Source organism: Cuculus canorus, chromosome 2, assembly GCF_017976375.1.
Source record: "Cuculus canorus isolate bCucCan1 chromosome 2, bCucCan1.pri, whole genome shotgun sequence".
NCBI lineage: Eukaryota > Metazoa > Chordata > Aves > Cuculiformes > Cuculidae > Cuculus > Cuculus canorus.
The window spans coordinates 136,585,374-136,601,743 of record NC_071402.1 but is presented as its reverse complement, the minus strand read 5'-3'; the positions used below and the strand labels follow the sequence as shown (position 1 = coordinate 136,601,743).

General features: G+C 38.6%; 1 protein-coding gene across 3 annotated transcripts in view; it reads left to right on the top strand.

The window, feature by feature from the left end:
* The window catches only part of CDK14 (cyclin dependent kinase 14), a 318,721-nt gene extending 302,571 nt beyond the window's left edge, over positions 1–16,150 (top strand). For all 3 annotated transcript variants that reach the window (XM_054059028.1, XM_054059029.1, XM_054059027.1), the window contains one exon: positions 12,310–16,150. The gene's annotated coding sequence lies outside the window, so the exon portion shown is untranslated. The remainder of the gene's footprint in view (positions 1–12,309) is intronic.
* The last annotated feature ends 220 nt before the right edge of the window (positions 16,151–16,370 follow it).

The following is a 16,370-nucleotide window of genomic DNA, read 5'->3' as shown; positions in this document are numbered from 1 at the left end:
AGTTCCTGCTGGGAGTGAGAGATGTTATCGGTGCTCAGGCTTCAGTGGCAGCATCTTTGTCACTGCCTACGCAGGGATCTGAACACATCACTTAGGCACAAAGAGGCAGCTTAATTCTTTGTTCATTCTTTATAAGTGAGCTAGGTACTTATTTCTTCCTATATAACTGTTATCATCCTTCATACCTAAATCATATTCTGTTTCTGGATGAAATTGGAAGAAGACTTTCAGTTTTTGGAAGGGCCACATAATAATCTGAGATAATAGGCAGTGTTTATATTCAAAAGTCTGTATTTAAGGTAAAAAGGGATAATTGTATACAGAAGGTCTCACTGCTGAGAGCAACATAATGTTTTCCTGGTGCATCTGTTTCACCTTCTTTCAATAATTAGACCCAGAGTACATTTGTTATAGAAATGATGGCTATTGTTCTATATAGTTATTACCTGCCCATCAGTTCTTCTCTTTCTGTCCTTTCCTGTAACAGTTTTCAGCCTCAAATCTTTAATACTTTTCATAGAGACTGGTTACACTTTACATGACTTATGAAAGGAATAGAAGCTAATCAGGTGGCTGGAACTTCAGTCACCGTGAACAAATGAGGACTTACTGTAGTGCAGTGCTATTCAGTAATGCTAGCGAAGTTTCAGCTTGAGAAAAGCCATCGTAAATGAATTTATGTGCCCACCCAGCTTTATTTTAATTAAAATCATCTATGAGTCTTGGCTGTTTCTTTGACTACTAAGTACTTACAAATCAGCTTAATAGTCATGTTTGTTTTTTCCGCAGCTGTAAAAATACATATTCTGCTACATGAATTTTTTATCTGGTTTATTTAAATAGAGTTAGGTAAAGATGCATTTTATAGGGAAGGTTAAAGGGTCAAAATCCCATTTAATTAACTTATACCCACTTGGAAAGCAGCCAAGGTAAAAGAATGCAATGAAAGTAAGCTTTAAATAATACGAAATCTTTGAAAAGGACCAACCAACTTTGGTGAAAGGCTTTCCTGTTCTTAACCTTGTGTCGTTTAAACTATTTAAATGAGCTGCGCAAAACTTAACATTTGTAATAGCGCTTCAAAAAAAGGATTAAGTATTTCTTGCAGTTACAAGAAAACTGATGCTTATGGCAGTGGAACAAAAGCCTTTAGTCCTCCAACTTACCATGATCCCTGTCTTTGCATACCACAAAATGCATGGTATGTTGCACCTGATTTGACACCTACTATTTCTGCCACATGTATGAAGCCTCTCAAGTGTATGAGACTGCTTTTAAAAACATATAAGTCTTTCAAAAAAACAATTAGGAGTTGAGGGGAGGCCTCTGTAGTATTTGAAGGAGGCCTGGTTTTCAAAGGGTGTGGATGCTGCATGGTTTCTAAAAGTTGTGTCAATGAGAAGTACCTCCTGTTGGATTTCCCAGATCATGCGATTTATTTGAACATCTTAGTCATACATGTGGAAAAGTTTCTTGCTGCAGCCAGAGTGGGAACTCTGAGAAATAAAATCACTGAGCTGCTTTGTGATCTCTTTATACACTGGATAAGATATTCTCCTTCCTGTAGTGATGCTCTGTAGAAGTGCCAATTCTGGAACATTTTTTCCATTTAATGCCACAGAGACCAGATTGGGGAAATATTTCTGTTTCAGCGCTCTATATGGTTTTGTATGTAAAAAGGGAACTAGCAGGAAAAAATGCAGCTGGCCTAGAGCTGCCTGTAACTATTTCCAACGTCACGGATTTTCAGCAAGAATCTCAAATGGGAGTTGTATAGGTGAAAGGACTGCATAGCATTAATCAGTAAGTACCAGCAGAGCCTATAGGGAATGAGCACAGAGGCAAGCAGTATTCCCTATAGACATTGTTGCATTCCAGAAACTGGGATTTTTTTTCTCCATTGCCCCATTCTAGTCTTCAGAAATGTTGGGTTGGCAAATAATTCAGGCCTGAAAAGGTCAACTCTGAAGACTTCCCGATCTCTCTGTCAATACCATTGTATGGCATTCGTGATGTGGGTGGACACAGAGCTTTGGACATAATGGTATTTGGAAATTTATTCCAAAATTTAAATATGTCTATTACTTAAGCTTACCATTAATTTAATGTACTGTAATTGTGGGAAAGATCCTTCTGATTCAGCATGTGAGGTCTGCATTCTGTCTAATTTTGTGTGTGCTTAAGGGTTGCAGCGCTGTCCTAAAAAAATGTATTTTAATTGACATGACCACTTTGGCATGATGCTCAGTCTCTGAAAAGCCACTGCAGCAAATAGAATGTATAACCAGATGGTGCTTAGCTAAAAGGGTCTTTGCTATCCAGAATGCAATTGCAGTGATGTCTGTTCTGTCAAGCTAAACAAAGGCGTTCTTAAGTCCACATTCCAAGTGAATTAAGAATTCCCTGCTGGTTTGAAAAGTACTCTACTTTCTGGAAAAAAAAACCTCTAGGAAAAACACTAAGAAAAAATAAAAATACAGGTGAGAAGTGGAATTCCTTTTTTCTCAGTTTACCCATTTTGGTAACGATAAACATTCACACTTTATTATCTTAATATTTAGCATTTATCATTGGGGACTAAAGTAGTTTACAGTGTTGTGATCTTTAAGTTCCAAGGAATCTGTAAGGCAACTAGCAAAATGCACCCATACCAAGACTATCCCATAGTTACTTTGCACTAATTCCACTAGAAACATTAAATTTGTTCCAAAAGCAGTTTTCTCTCAAGAAGTAACTCGGCTGATATTAACAATCACATGTGTACAGAATGTCCTATTTTTAATTACCTGTGGATACTTTAATCTTAGCATGAGGCAATGCTTTATTTTTGGGAGGAGGTGAATGCTAATGATTCATCTGGCAGGCACTTAGTCTATCATATGTCACTTTCTCCAGCAGACTTTGCTTTGGGGATAAAAACCGTGACAGGAGGAAACAGGAATAAATTTCAAAATAAGTTTTCTGAATTTATTTTATTGTTGTTGTGCTAAATGGGAATGAGAGGAGGGCCATGGTCAGTCACATCATCTCATTTGGCTTTTGAGTTGATCAGCTGTTGTGCTTCAGATAGAAGAAATAGGCTTAGGTTTCAGTTGATAAATAGTACTGTTAATTAATAGTGACCATCAGTCCTGAGAATGGCAATCAATAAGTTTCATTCATGGTATTCAGACTGGGGCAGAGTTATCTAGGGTCGTATTCTCCATTCAAAACTAGATACAGACCTAGAAAAAATCCAAAGCTTTTCTATCCCTCCTGAAATCTCTGAACTCTGATTAAATATGACTTGAAGCTTCCCAGACTGTTAAACATCTTTTTGATATGTTGGCAGGCCAACGTATTTTTGTTGCTAAAAAATGAAAACCAACCAAAAAAATCCAAAGAACTTTCAGTCAGAGGCATGGGCTCTCAGCCATCTCATTTGCTGCTCCCTTGAAAAATGTACAGGAGATTATCCTTATTAGGCAATCTTACGGGTATTCCCAGATCTTTTGAGTATGGTTTTCTTCCTTTTTAATTAGTAGGTCATTATGCAACCACTTCTGTCTGCTCCCCTAAGTGCCCAGCTAAGGCAGGTTTCAATGTGTTTCTGGATACCTGAAAATAATTAGCCATTTGTGAGTTGGGAAGTGACTTCAGACTTTAGAAAGTGAAGCTTTGTTATAAGTAATGCACTGGAGAACTGCTGTTGATGAAAAATAGGGATGCAATTCCATGATTTGTCTTTGCAGGCAAATCTGTGATAAATTCTGCCCAGTTTCTTCTTGCTCCCTCACCAGTTTCCAATCTCATTAGTTGTGCTTGTGCAAGTATTTATAAGTGTGATATACACTGGATCACTGAGATCTACGATAAAAATTATCTCACTTCTGGTAGTTCTAGTGGTCCAGTGTGCAGGGATTCTCACAGTTTTATCAGGGTGACAGGAACACAAGTCACAGAGCTGGAATAAGGAGTGAGCTTTGTGGGCAGTGGGAATTCCTTAAGCTGGCTCTGCCACAAAGATGAGACATGGTGGAACGGTACCACAGCTCAGCCCACCTAGACCCAGCTGCTTGTAGTTGAATCTCCAGTCCCTTGCTGTTTGGTTTAGCAAGAGAGCAATGAAGAAATGCTTCACGAGCTCTTCTTGGTGCTCCTTTTCTTCAGAGAGAAGGTTAAGCCAGCAGTAAACCTGTTAACCAGAATATTAATGGCTGTATATTGTCTTCCAACAGGTATTTCCTTTTCTGAGTTCTGTGCAACCATAACTGAAAGGCCCTTTCCCCCCCCCCCCCCCCCTTCTTTCAGATGTTTTAATTAAGCTATATACAAATTTTGTTCAGGCATAGCATTTACTTACCTGTTTCAAAGTAGAGAGCTGCTGCTACAGCTGAGGTAAGGATCCCACTGTGTCAAACACTGGCAAAAATTGTAAGCTTGAGTTCTCTCACTATATATCCAGGGAGACAGCGTTTCTCCCGTTCACAGCCAGTCGGTTCCTCTTTGGCAGGATTTATTGCAATTTATCAGGGTGCGAAACATAGCAATTTAGACATATCATATTAATCAGAAAAAAAAATAAGGGGGAGGTCTTGTTTAGTTTCCTTGCATATTGGAATCTAGAACATCATTGAGTTACACCCTTCAGTTTTTTTACTCATAAAATGATGAGTGAAAATGTATGCATTTATAGAGATTCAATTTCAGAGGAGACAAATCTTCAAGCCATTAAAAACATAAATAACATACTGAATCCTGAAGCCTTTGGAAAAGGAAAAACAAACCAGGAGTGTGTAAGAAGTTGTAAGGATTTGGCTGTTAGTCAGGTTTGAGAAGTATTTTCTTGCAAACAAGTAGCACTAATATTTTTTCTGGTCTTGATGTGTACCAAAATCCTCAGCTTGCTTTTTTGTTTTTAATAATGTTTCTATAGCATTGCTTGCAAACCGTATTGAGCTCAGTAACACTGCTATTTTTGTAGTATCTTCATTTGAATTATTAGTTTTTCCCAGAGCTCACTCATAGAGGGCTGTGCTTTATTCTAAAAAACTAGAAGACATGAAGTAGATTCAATCCTGGCCATTTTTCATGTGAAGCCTTATTCAAATGGTAATTGTAAAAGGCTTTGTGGACTTTGTTCTCAACTCAAAGAAAAAGCTTCAGCTGTGGGCAGCTAGAGTAGGATAGAATTTTTGCTGAAAGACTTGGAGAAAACTAATTTGGAAGTTACCAGAGCCACTCAAAAGTTAATGGTATACTTACAAATCAACTGTGAAACCAATCATCTTATTGAATATCATTAGAAGTGAAAATAGTGAATCAAATATATTACAGTGAGGACTGGGATTTGTATTCCTTTTTTTCCTAATAAGACACACTAGGAAGGAATTCATTGTAATATTTTGATGAGACCTGCATGCAAACTATGCACAGTTGGTTTGCAATTATTGATGTGCATATATGCTACTTAGCAACTCTTGTGTAATTTAAGGGTAAGTTTTAGCTCTTCAGAATCAGCCTCCAACACTGGACTGTTGGACGCACATTTACTAGTACCAGGTGATGTAGGATTTTCATTTTGGACTCCTATTGTACATTAAGGTACAATTCGTAAAACTGACAGTCCAAGTAACAATTTCAACATATTCCAAAGTTTGAAGCTCTTGTGCATTTTTGTTGCATTTGGCTGTATTTATGTCATTTAAACTATTGGTGACTTCAGCTAAAATCAGGCACTCAGTTTGGTTGACACACTAAAGACAGAGGCTGTTGCAAAACCGAGGTTACAGGGGGATAAAGTGACTTGCTATGGTCACATCCTATAGCAAAGCCAAAATCCTGGTTTTCACTTTCCAGCCTCATACCCACTGTGCCACAGACACCTCACCTTTAAAAGCTTATGTATCACTTATTTAGTGCATGTATACTCATAAAATCATTTATGTTATAATTGTGTTACTATGCTAACTTTTTATTTTCTGACTAGTTTACAGGCCTTGTCTAGCACTCACTTTTAGGTTCATTGCCTCGCACCCACCTGAAACTACAGTCACCTTCCACACACAAATCCATTTATTTGGAGTTGCAGTGCTCTGCTTAGAGGCAAAGTCCATCTATGACAAATTCTTTATGGGAAAAGGAATTCTGAAAACAGGGACATGTCCATATATAATCTGTATTATGATTTATATGTTAGAACTGTGGTGAAGAATATGCAAGAATATTCTTCCCTGAAGAAAGAGTCTAGGAGATCAGTGGGGATAAGGATACCAGTGCAGTGACTGAGACACAGCAGAAAATAGCATGAAAAATTAATCAATAAATGCTTGGTTACTTATTTGTCAAAAAATTACTTTTAATGACTGATATTATTTGTTATTCTAATGGATAAGTATCCTCTATAGTACTGCACCTGTAAAAGACTAACAGCCAACAGTTGTAAAGGTAATTCAGAGATTAAATATTGCTAAAAAAATGTAAAGCAAATTGGAAAAAAATGTGGCCTGTATGACAGGAGGAAGGTGAGGATGTTCTCTCTTCATTAAGCTTTATCTCATCCTAAGAAAAAGATTGAAAGTCACATCCGTAGTGTACTTGGCAAAGGAGGTTATATCTGATGTTTTGGCCACACAGGTAACTTGTGTGTATTTAGCTAAGGCATCTTTAATTCTTCAGTTATGGTGGTGCAGGATCTTGAGGTGACATTGTAAACTGACAGTGTCAGGACGGGCTTTGGCACAAGCTGAAATTAAATTGCAAACATTCAGCTTCATTCAGCTCCTGAAAGTCACTGTATATACACATCAGAGGGAAGAAGATTTTTTTTTTCCCCAGTGCTGTTTTAGTAGTGATGCAAATCTACCATTTCCCTGTATGTTACAAGATGTTTAAATTCAGGAACCACATACCAGTTTATAGCAGAAAGTATTTTCTTCAATCCCTTCTCAGTTTGTAAAAAAAACTGTAGTTTTTCTAGTGTCAGGGTTGGGTTTTTTTCAAATAAATTTTTAATGACAGCCTTAAGTTTTGCCTCTCCTGTGTATTTTGGGGCATGGATAACTAGCTAAAACTAAAGCCCAGCAGAAAGCAATGTTAGTAATCTTATGTTTGGCCTTAGTGAACACTGTTCCTTGGGAAACCACAAACAAGGTATAGTCCATCGAAGAAAAGCTTTCAACAAAGCTAGGCTGTATACTGAAATAATCTTTGAATTTGCTCCTCTGAAGATACACAGAGCAACTTTATAGGCAGCAGCAGTCTACCGAACCTTGACCATGAGGTAATTGAGAGCCTGAGCTAACAGTGCTGCAGATCATTTACTTTTCATATATTAGAACAAAAATTAAAACAAAAAATTGCAATTCCTTTTAATTCCACAGAAGTAAAACTTCCCTGCAAGAGATGGCACTCTATGCAGTGTGGCAATTCCATATTTTAAAGAATATGTTTATAGAAATGTCTCTGTGTACCAATGCTTTCCACACACATTCAGACTCGTGTACGCATTATTTGTACGTTTGCATTTGTGCACATATATTATAGACAGAGATCTAAAATAAGACATATAGGCATGTATATATGTGTATATATATATTTGAAGGGGAAAAGAATGTATGGGAGGCTGGCCAGATTTAATTTGTCTGCTTGTATTTAGCACTTAAGGGCTTATATACTCAGTTTGCTCAAAAGAGTGAAGAAGTACTCCTTGCTTATGCCTCAAATCAGAAATGCATGAAGTGCAGCTGCAGAGATAATACATTCTCCCCAAAGGCTTTGGCTGAGCAAATTAGGTGTCAATGGGGTGCCTGCGCAGGCAGTACTCTCTCTAATTAGTCTCTTGAGCCTAGTTGGTGGCGGGTATAAGATGATCTAATCAATTGGTCTGTGTCTGATGGTACGTGGAAAAATCCTGGCAGGCAGAGCTGTCTCCCACAGGTCACTCACCTGCACAGCGGGAACGCTCATTTTCATTTTTCATCTCTTCCATCACATGATGCTGACAGTTGGTTTTAAGAAAATTGAATCCAAAAAATATCTAGTTCATAGGGCATATAGGTCAAAATAAAGTTGCATTATGGGTATTGGTGATCCAATTAATTAATATTTATAGCAGCGAGATGCATCTAGATATTATCTGAGTGCAAGTAGTATTGATAATGTTTGGTTGGCTTTTTAAAATGACTTCTCTAACAAAGATAGGAATAAAAGATGTGGGGAAAAGTCACCTGTTAGTAGTGTACTTTTTTCAGAGAGGATGAGCAGTATCTATGATGTGTGCATATGTGGTGAAAGGAGAAGCAGAAAAAACATATCGTTGATGATCTTAAATATGCCCCCATTTCAGCCCATAGAGAATACAGTATCTCCAGCTGCCAGCTCACATTTTTATTTTAAATCTGGCATTGTAGAGTGAATACTCTTATAATAATGCTAAATCAGCTGCAACATAAATAGACCTGCACTCTGAGTGTGCTTTGCATGCTAAGGACTCTGCAGGAGCAGAGCTCCACCCTATGTGATAATTTATACAAAAATTAAAAGCACCTAGAGAAGGCTGCTGATGCTGCCAAAAGGAGCATATATTGAATTGGTGATTTGCATTTTTACAGGAATTCTTACATTCTTTTACTAATTAAAACAAGAAAAATATTTGGAATTTAGTCACCCTCCTCTGCCTCATGTCTTGAGAGGATGATTAATGTTTAAATTACAAGCTTTAGTATCCCTTCCTAGAACCAGTGTTGCATCAACAGCCACTGCTTCTGAAATTGGAGGCTGCCATTTTTAAGGTGGGTTGACACCTTATTTTATCCTGTTTGGGATCTGGGACAAACAGGATATATGCAGCACATGATTTCTCTAGATAACAAGCATACAATTGAGTTACCTAATTTAGGTCACTTGCTATTTCAAGTACATCATTGACTTGCTCATAATCTTCTATTGTGTTTAGTAGAAATGAAAACCAAAAGTATCTGGACCTGTGGTGAAAAAATACAAGTTAATTTTTAAGGCATTGTGTTACATTTCAGCGTTTGTTGGGTTTTTTGTTTGTTTTGGTATGGAGTTTTGTTTTTATTTTGGGTTTTTGGGTTTGTTTTTTTTTTAAAGGAGATCTGAAAGAACCCTACTTTGCTCTTGGGAAATCACAAGTTGTAAGCATTCCATTTAACAATTTACACTATCATAAGCAAAGCTGTGACCAGAGGCCATAAACACAATCTGCCAAGTCACCAGGCAAAACTTTCATTTGTGTGATCAGGAAAACATATTAAATTCTAAGCAAGGACATTTCTAAAATATGTCTTAAAAAATGCAGATGTGGAATACTAAACCATCTGAGAACTGAACAGCAGCACTGTGTGAAGGGCCCTGCATCGGGTCTTGGTTGTGTGAGCAACTGATGTTTCAGCTCAGGAATCCCACTGAAGAAACAATTTGTTTTTTATAAAGAGATTGGTTCACACCAATCTCAAATTTTGTGTTTGTTTCATTGTGGATTTTCTGCTGTGGTCAAAGAGATGCCCTCCTCTTCCTCCAGTTTCAAGGAGGTGTCTGTTTGATGTGAGTCTCATCTTAAAACCAAAGTGGAGAGAAGGAGGTCTATGCCACAGCACTGTCATTACAGCACTCCTCTGAGAAGTGACGTATCTGTGTTTGGTTTCTCACTCTCCCTCAGGACAGGTAGACCTCTGTTCCCCATTGCCCAGGAAAAGGCTGGTACTCCAAGGAGTGTGCTCCAAGGCCAAGGGAAGGGATTTCAGCCGTTGACTACACTTTCAGTCAAGAATAAACATTCAGTGAATTAGAGATTCAGATGCAAACGTTATGTATTCCCAGTGTATATGCTCCTAACCACCAAGATTTTTTTCTGTTTCAAAGATCATGTAAGGTTTTTATACACAGTGGAATTGTCTCAGCAGCCAAAACTGAGGGTTCAGCCTCAGAACAACCTGGTTGTTAGGGTGCTGGTGCAAGCAGCAGGTCTGTCGTGCAGGCTGGGTTCCCAAACCAGGCAGGCAGTGTCTCAATGTGTCTTCAGAGAGACTGTGACCACCAGCCATGCCCTGGTTCCAGTCGCACTGTCTTCTAGTTTTTCCCAGCCAGAACCATTGGGGAAGTGTGGCATCAAATCACCTTCTTTTCCAGTGAGATTACTGTTAATCTAGTCTAAATCTTCAGCCTATGCAGAAGGTGGGAGGTGGTGTTACCCACCACACTGTTACACAGGTTCTCAGCTTGACAGGAAACCAGTTACCCCCAGTTGCAGCACTAGCATAGGATGACCCAGCAAAGTTGGAGCTGGTGGAGTTGTGATCATCAAACTGTTAGCTCCCTCATACTGAATGAGAGCAAGAAAACAAAAGGAGTTCAGAAAAAAAAGTTTGCCATCTCCCGTGCACATTTATGGAACTTCTGCTACCCTTTCTTAGTCCTCTGTGTTTTGCCCTTGGTCTGTATTGGTGCTGGCAGTGGTTGCCAGTACGCAAAGGTTTTTTTCCCGTGTTAAATGGTAGCAGCTGTCAATTTGTTCATGCAAGCTGATTGTTGGAAGGAGCTTTGGGGATTTAGTTGCTTCTTTGTAAGGAAGGGCTCCAAAAGGTCATCCCTAAAATGTGCTTCTGAAGGAAAGGAGATTTTGAATTCGGGAAATACTGTCAACAGTGTTTCACCACCGAGCATGTTCCAAACACTGCTTTTCTTTTTAAGCTTATGAAGAGTAAAGTAAATGGATCAACTCCAAAGTATTCCTTGAAACAAGATTTATGGGCACTTCAGCCAAGCTCCTAGACCCTGGGGAAAGTGGGACTTTCACGTGGAATAGACATTCCACACAAATACATTTGGGAAACAACCAAGCAGGATTCAAGAGGTGGCAGACTGAGCTCCAAAGGGGCCCAAGATGCTGCCACGCACAATTAAGAACAGTCTTTTGTTAATCCAATTCAGGTATTCTAGTGCTTAATGGGCAGAAGAAGAGCTCTTGAAAACCATGACAGGAGCCCTGGAAATTATGAAAGTTAGATGTTATTTAGAGATGAGGCTGTTCTGATGAAAACCACAATTAAAATTTTATGCTTGAAACTGTAGTGCAAAACTGATGCCTTGTTTTTCTCCTGCTTTTGAAATGAGAGCTAAACTAGATTCACTGACACGTGTATCTAGTTTGATTTAAATAGTTTTAGGACATTCTAATACAAACCAGTTCCATGCTCAATGAATATTTCAATATTCTTTTTCTTAAGTGCTAAAATTCCTCCATATCTGACTGTCTTCCTGCAACAACATTTTAAAAATGTAGCAGCTCTGTAGTTAACAATCCTTGTCTTGAAAAACCTTGGAAAATAAATATATTTTGAACTTCAGAAAACTACAGTTTCTCAGAAAGTCTCACTTTATTACTTGGCATAGGATTTTACTTGGACAATTCTTAAGAGATAAATATGTTAATTATAAAATCCTTCTGATGGTTCTGTTCCATTTAGCCTTCATTTGGCCTTCACCTGGCTCTTTCTGCAGTTGTTGGATGCTTTGTTTTAAAGCAATGCTTCCCGTGTTCTTGGGCTGCCTCCTCTTTTTGTATAAATCTCAAAAACATCATGGTACCTTTTTGCAAGTCCAATCACTGCTTTAAGCCTATATAAACAGTAATCATCACCAGAGTGAAAAGACAACATAAGTGAAGTTATTGATATAGTGCTTAATTTTGGTATATGACAGGTTTTAGTTATCTGCCTATAGAAAAAACATCAAAGTAAAGGTGAATATGTTCAAATGCAGCATACAAAGATTGGTTGTGTTTGCAGAAATGCTCATGATTCCCAAGGTACCTGAAATAACTCTTGGGAAGCAAATCTGAGGAGACCTCTTCGTAAGCTAGTTGCAAAGCCTTGTTGTGAAGGTGATCACTAGGGACTCCATGAGAAAGGCAGCAAAAAGAGCTTGTAGACTCCTCAAGCTGTGCCAGCAATTAACTGCCTTCCTTGGCATTCATGGGGTGTGACCACTTTTAGAAGAGCCAACTGTCTATTTAGAGCTGCCTATAATTTCCATGGAGAATGTGAGTGCTGATAGCACCTCTGAAGATTAGCTCTTGGGGCAGAGATACATGAATATGGATTAATGTATCTCACTTAGGCAACCACCCTGGAATCACTGGTGTTTTAAGTTCATTTTCTTGAGATACCAGCTCTAAAAGTGCTTTGGACTGTGCTCTGAACTGATGTCTTCAAAACTGGCTTTGGACTAACCTGTGTTTTACCAAGTTAAAAGTCATTAAATAATTTATTCGTGAAGCTTATTATAATTTATATTGCTTCCTTACAGGATTCAATTTACCACGTTGGAGGAGGGAACAAAAAGCCTAATGAGGAGGCCGACACCAGGAAGGAACCACGGCCTATTTCCTTTATTTCTCTATGCTGGATTTCATTCAAAAGAAAATTGAAGCTGGCAAGACCCTGTTTTCTCCCTGCAATTTATTTAAAACCTTGCACGCATTTGGATACCTTGTGATTTCAGAGACCTATGTGAAGATTAAGCTTTTGCTTACTGATACATGGCATGTACTCTTTCAGTCTTTTGTGTTTGATTTTGTTTGATTTTCCACTGCAGCTCTGCATCTTTGTAAGGATTTTTATGCTTTCACCAGCAATGTCTTAAATACATTAAGGCAACACATTTGGTGTTCACATTTCTTTAGTAACGACTGTACGAAAAGAGCCAACAGTGGCATAAAGGACTGTGTGTTTCCTTTGAGAGTTGTGCATATTTTGCAACCAATGGGAAGACTATTTCTGCCAGAGCAAGCCCAACTTGTCTGTTCAGCTGACAATTACAGCACCTTGCCACTATTCCTGAAGTGTTGTTGGGTTTTCTTTTTTCATTATCTTCTCAGACCATTCATATCCATTTTAAAAACATGGCAATAATTGCATGTTTACTTCAGTACTCTGAATTTGGTTACTCCGCTTAGGCTACGTAGCATGCCAGTTTTCAAAATAGGCCTGTGAGAAAGACAAAGTGAAAATGATGAGATGTACACAGCTGACAGATGTACAATGAATTCTTTATGGTTTTCTTCCCTTTAAGAATATTTCTTTCTTTTATGGGTCTTGGCTAACATCTCTTATGTTTTTCCTGACGCTATTTACCTTGTGGAGTGTTTTCTTGAGAACAGAGGTTTTACCTTGTGGAATGTTTTCTTGAGAACAGAGATGATGCAACAGTTCTGTTTAATTCAAGGCAGATACTAAAGTACAGAAAAACTTTGTTTGAATGAGCCATTAAATCTCGCTGTGTTACTTTGCTGCTTACAAAGCAAAGCAGAGAATTTTCCTTATCCCAAACTGTTTGCTGTTCCACACCAAAGCACTTTTATTTTCCATAGGTATTCTGAGCTGATCGGAAGGCGCTACCAGATACTGTGCCGATAGATAGCTTTTCGGAATGAATCATTCAAATGAAAACTTTGCAAAAAACCAAAATTGTGTGATTTTAGAAGATGAAGCCTGTGCTCTGTTCTGTTTAGGGAGAACATTGTGTTCAGGGGTGTGATAGAACTGCCCTGACCACATGCAATGCTTTACGTTCAGAGGGCAGGGTATGGTGCATAACCCACTGTTGAGTTATAGTCCTGCTTGGACAGAAACACTTGCTGGGCAATATTATTCTACACATAAATTTGACATCCTTTACTTGCTGGATGCATTGAATTACATTTTTAAGAAGTGTGGTAACACTTGGTTAGCTTTCAGTGTTTAAAAAGAGGGGGAAAGGAATTGTGCTACTGCCGTCTTATTAAACTCCAGCAGTGTTTAATAAGAAAAAAAACACCCAATAAGGCAAATCCTTGAATGCGCAAGTAGCTATGAAAGGCCTCTTAATGATCTAGGATACAAGTCTACACTTTGAAAGAGCTGAACCATGGAAATATTCTCAATATTTGCACAGCCATTAAAAGACAATTTTCCCCACTGACATCTCCATTTCAGGATCTGGTAAAAGCCATCTGAAAGCCACTTTCAGTCACAATCCTATTTAGAACTTAATACAGTTTCCCCTCTGTGTTTATGAGGGGAGAAAGGTGACCACTGAACTCTAGAATTTATCACACACTGACACTGCCTTAGACGTGGTTTGTTTGGGTTTCACGTTTGGTTTTTTTGTAAGAGAAAAGTCTTTTATAGATTAACTTTGCTACTTAAATCATGTGCAGTTTGATGATTAAAATTAGCTATTTTTAGAAAAAAAACTTGCTGCAAAAAATTGAAGAATTTTTGAAAATGTAACAAAGATTTCAATTAGGTAGTTTCATAGACACATCTACTTGGCAGCTTAAATTGGGAGGCAAGCAATTATGCTGCTCAACTGAACATCTGAAGGTTTAATATAGAGAGTAATTCCCCAACTGTTCCCACAAGCCTAGCACATTACTATCCATAGTGACTCATGTACAGTGTTTGCTTAAGGTATGTATGTGTAGGTGTATGTGTGTGTACACACACGTGCGCGTGAGATTGTCTTCTCTGCCCCATTCCCACTTTTAAGCAACCACTGAAATAAAGCTGGTCCAAAAATCTCCAAACTTAATTGCCTGAAGGAAAGTGCATAAATATCCAGGTTCCTAAATAGTAACTTGATTTTCAACAGTAGTGAGGTTATCTCTGCTAATGATCAATTAATGAGTGACCAAGACCTCTAACCTATGCACCTACTTCCCTGGTCCCTTGTTTGCCCACTCTTTTTCTCTCATCCTTCCCAAATCAGTTTCCCACTGGGACAAGAAGGGACAAGAAGCAGTCTGGCCTTACAGGATTGCTGCAAGGTGCCAGGAACATGGTGTTTCGTGCCGTAAATAGTGAAAAACGGTCTTAAGTGACCAGTAGTCTCTGGGGCACAGTCCTTGAGAAACAGTGGGACTTGCTTAGAGTCAATAGCCAACAGCAGCGTAACTCTCATTTTCCTACCACTTGGCTGAGCCCCAGTAGATCCTTGTTGATGATACTGAGAGGATGTGGCTTTGCTGTGAGAAGAGAGAGCAGCCACAGGGCAGCAGGTGTAGTAGCCAGATAAAAGTGGGAAGGTATGTTCCAACTCCATATGAGATCTAATATTAAGTGAACGAGGAAGGGAAGGTGGTGATAGAGGTGGTCTGCATGATACAGAGATCCCTTACAAGTTCAAGTTCACAGAACCCGACTTTACTACGAGTCAACCAGCTGGAGATGGCTTAGTCCTCTCTCCTGCTGGGTTCAGATCCACTCTAATCCACACCTAGCAGGCACCACACCAGTCAGGACACTCCAATAGCACTGACATTACATTACTGTATGGTGTCCCAGATCGGTTTGGTCCTTTTAATTCTCACTGTTGTTTTTAATCAGAACCATGGTTTAGGACAAGTTGTCAATTCCATCTGCAGTAGACAGAGGCACTGGGGTTTTTGCTTTCTCTTTGGTATGCAGGCGTTCTGCACTTCAGACTCCTGAGGAAAGAAGGTAAGATAGCAAATTCCCTGTGGGTCAGTGGGTGATGTGCACCCCTGTGTGCTCTGTGTCAGTGCATGCAACCAAATGTGTAGTCAATGCTCTGGTATGCTCATACTCAAAATATTCATCTGTGAATATTCTTGGGTTTGTAACCTTTGTTATATAAAACATTCAGGCTGTACAGGCTGGGGAGCAAAATGCAGACATCCCATGGAAACAGAATTACGTTGCATTACTGAGCATAACAATACTCTCCCCTACCAGCACTTAGAAGGAGTGACTGTGTGTCACTGCCTTGCATTTTTCACATAAGCAAAAAATCTAAAAGTAAAGGATGCACTAATAATTCCTATTCCCCAAAATGCATTTCAGTGGTGATGCATACAAAATCCCTGCTTGTCAGCTTCCACATGGATTTTTGTATGGTTCACTGAGAGGTGTGCTTTTTCTAACAAATAAAAAGGGGAGCGCTGGTACATGAAAACAATGTTAATGTAATTAAATATAAATATATATATACTTCAGAATAACAGCATAGTAAGCAGTACCGTACAATAAATGTTGCATTATTTGTTACGCCTTGTAATTTGTCTGTATTATGAAAGATGTAATGGTTTGTCAGCTGTAACTGTTGTTTTCTTGTAACATCATATTGAATAAAGTGTAGCAGAATCTCTCTTCTCCTTCCTATGTGTGCTTTAACCTTAACACAGGCAATAAATCCTTTATTTTACTTTTTGTTCTCAAAAAAAATGAACAAGGAAATGATTGTCAACAAATTTTTAATGAATGAAAAGTATTAGAAGCAGGCAGGCAGTAGACAGTAATTAGTTGAAAAGATTAGGCACTGATTCAGTCAAGCACGTGAGCTTAATCAAAACTACAAGGCAGTGCTGA